Source organism: Pygoscelis adeliae, unplaced genomic scaffold (assembly GCF_000699105.1).
Source record: "Pygoscelis adeliae isolate BGI_AS28 unplaced genomic scaffold, ASM69910v1 Scaffold42, whole genome shotgun sequence".
Classification (NCBI taxonomy): domain Eukaryota; kingdom Metazoa; phylum Chordata; class Aves; order Sphenisciformes; family Spheniscidae; genus Pygoscelis; species Pygoscelis adeliae.
In genome coordinates, this window is record NW_008824283.1 from 8,449,914 (window position 1) to 8,453,653 (window position 3,740).

The window sequence follows — 3,740 nt, forward strand, 5'->3', positions numbered from 1 at the left end:
GCAGGCTCAGCACCGCTGGAATCGATGACATTTTCATTTGTGTGTGCCAGCATGAAATGTGTCTCTGTTCATACCAAGCTGAGTTAGAAACAGAAATGCAAGGAAACAAGCATGTGTTCATCAAATCAGCTGAATAACAGTGTACGGAAATGTTTCTGCTGTGATTGTTTACAGTGGAAAGTAAGTATCTTAGTGGCATTTCATACATTTAATGCCACAGAGAAATTTTTTAAAAATCATGTATTGTTAGCATCTCTGGAAAATGAACATACTTCCTAATCAAGTACACAAAAGTCTTTTATCATTTGTATATACATGCAGGCTAACGTTATCTTTTGATTTTTGGATGCTCCAAAATCTGATGTCCAGTGCTACTCAGCCTTGGGCCATTTTTACAGATCTGTTGAGTATCTTTAATTTGGAAGAACGGATGCTCATTTTGAAGTGGAGCCACTCAAAATCAATGACCGCTTTTGAAAATGTTTGCTTCTAATGTGCATGATAAAACCTACAAGAGCTTCAGCTGTAGCTTTTTCCAAGAGTTTGAAGAAACAAGTAGGGTTTTTTTGGTGTCATTTGCATCAGCACTTGTTTGATAAAATCTGAATCTTACACAAACTCCTTGCAGGTCTAGCTGCATAGCTGAGAAACCTGGCCATTGTCTGCTTCCTCCATCTATCTTCGATTCCCATGCCAGCCATGGAAAAGCAGGACAGAGGGAGGCTGTGCGGCTCAGTTTCTAGGTCAGAAATTGGGAATTCTTGCTTCCCTTTTAGCTCTGTTGGCTCATTTCCCAGTTTTTCTGTGTGTCGCTTTCCAGCCTGTAGAATAGAGAAGATGTTCTACGGGTAACAATTTTTGAGTTCTGAAAATATTTGGGTCTTAAAAACTGTGCATAGCTGCTGCATCGTTGTCAACTCCTGGGTAAGCAGGAGAGCAGCAGTGTGCCCAGAACTAGTTGTTGTGTTTGTAGAAGAGCTAGGGAAACAGGGTCTGCAGACTTCACATCTGAGAATGACCCAAGACATATCGCGGGCTTGTTTTCTCTGCTACTTCTGACCTGTCTAGGTTGTTCTCTGAGTACTGCCCAGTGCTGCCCTTTCCATGCCTGCTCTAGTTTCTGCAGAAGCCCCGAGTTAATCCATCTGTGCTTCCTCCTCTTTTTGTTTTACTGCTCCACCCACAGTATTTTAAAAAAACAAAACAAAACCAAACACCTGGGTACCATAGGAATGTAAGTCCTAGCGAGCCTTGCACATTCTTTATAAAATACTATTCCTTGATATTCAGGTGGCCTTGCCTTGGGTGGTATTAAGCGATTATGACTACTCCTGACATTCCCAACGTTGAGGAAAAAATTGTTATCCTACTCTTACTGTCTATAGTGAGATACTGGTATATAGGATATGCTGGATTCCACTGTGCTGATCTTTCTCCACCGCACTGGGACTGCCATACTACAGCTTCCCTTTGTCACTTGAAAAATTATTTCTGAAGTAGTCATTTTACAAAGTTTTGCAATATATCAGAATTCCTATTATATCAGAGCATGTTCTCTTCTAAATTAATAACATAGAATCATTGAAATGTTGGCCTAAAAGGGGCTTTAAAATGATCTTTTTGTCTGCTTGCTGTATGCCAGTATGCTGTGCATATTAGATATACCTGTATCCAAAGTCATGCCTGATCATTCTCTGGTCCATTTGTTAAAACCTCTAGTGAGGGAGAACTATGTGTATTTTTCTTCGTTGATATTAAGAAATTTTTCCCTGTCATCTAACTGAAGTAATCTCTGTTGGAAAGTAACTTCATTTCTGCTCATCCTCCTCTAGAGAACACGGGAAACAATTATTACTGTCCTTTACAATAACCAAAGATAAAGATTAAAATATCAGTTAAAATTATTCTTGGCAGTCTCTGTTTTCTGGACTAAACAAACAGAGTTATTTCAACCCTTCCTGATATGCTGTATTTTCTTCCTCATGTAATTTTTATTCCTGTTTTCTAGACTCCTCAGGACCTCACCTGAGATCTTGTTTGTGCTGGATAAAACAGAATAGAACTGAGTAATTACCCCTCAGGATATTGCTACTCCATCTGAAAATGGGATCTCCCTTTTTCTGCAGCACCATTGCGTTGCTGGCTGGTACTATACCTCCCAATTTTATTTTATTTTTTTTTACTGCTACTGTAGCTAGTTACATCCAGCTGTATTTTTATCTGGAAGCGACTTCCTGGTTTTCATACTATGAACTGTCGGCTGCTAATTTATTCAATGTTAGTTGCTGATTAAAGTAGCAATTTTGTTGCCAGGCTATTTAGGGACAAGGTGACTCGTCACGGGCCCCAAGAATTAGCAGTGTTGTGCGGCTGCTTCTGCAATTACGGAACCAATACAGAAATCTTCACAGAGAGAGAGGATTTCTGGCAGCAGTTGACAGCATGGGCACGTCGTTCCCTCCCATGCACTCTCGGATCGTCAACAGCCTCACAGCCTGGATCTTGTGTATATTCAACTCGGCACAGTGGCTTTTACCTTGCACTGTGACCTCTGTGTGAAGCACAGGCAGTTGGCCAGTTGGGCTGATCCGGGTTGATGGCGGAGGAGGAGAGATGCTGGGGCTGTGCCCCGGAGCTAGAGGTGCGCGCCACCTCCCGTAATCTGATTACATTTACAGTTCCCACTTGCAGCCTTATGTGACGGGAGTGTCTTGTACCAGGTGTTAGGTTAAGTTGTAGGCCCACAGTAGGCAGTAGTGAGCTGCTGTCATCTCACCCCTCTCTTCCCAGGCAATATTGGTCCCTTGCAAAAATTGCCAGGCTCTGCAATCAGGTGGGCTACACGGTCAAGATGGAGGGGCAGGTGGCATCTGGCAACGTTTTACACCAAAACAAAAAAAGACGGCAACATGCAATGGGCTGCAAGTAACGAGAGGGGCAACATTTTATACAGAGACAGGAGATGCAGAGAACAAAAGAAGACTTAGATTTGAGACCTAGAGAATGGGAGGAAACAGGGAAGGTTTTGAACTGCCAATAACAAAGGCTACTGAGATCAGCAGGCAGTAATCGCTGCTTTGGGTCAACCTTGCTGTGATGGGTGATCTCCTTGTGGCTGGTGAATGCCTTCTGTCGGTATGTTATCCGTAAGGTCCAGTCCGTCATGAGGGTGGAATGCTTTCGTCCTGCCTGTATGCCCTCCAGCCTGGTCTGCCAAAAGTACCTCCACAACACAAAAACTGAAGCCAAAAACCGGCAAATAGTAGTAGTACCAAGTACCACAAATACCAAGGGTACACCCCCCCGCATTGGGTCGCAACGTTACCGGGCACGCTGTTACCTCCTGCCTTGGTGGAGGTTGTTACCTCCTGCCTTGGTGGAAGTTACTTGAACAGCCTGTACCGTGGCTTCTCTTGTGACGGGAGTGGGAGATGCAGGACACGCTTTTGTAGAGATACGTAACTTGCTGTGTGTTGGCGTCCAAATGTGTCCGTGCAGATCTGTGTCTGGCAGTGTTCTCGATCCCGTGCACTCTGTATCTGTTAGTCGCAGAAAATAAAATTGCGAATAAAACTAACGACAATTTAAAAGAGACAAGCTGAGACTGGGTGTTTTTACACTGCCTCCGGAGGGTGCGGTTCACGGCCACAGTAAAGCTGATTCCGGAGGGCCCACAGCTGGATCAGGAGTCCCGCTGTCACCGTCCGGTACAGGCCGGGTGGGAGATCTCTGCCTCAAGG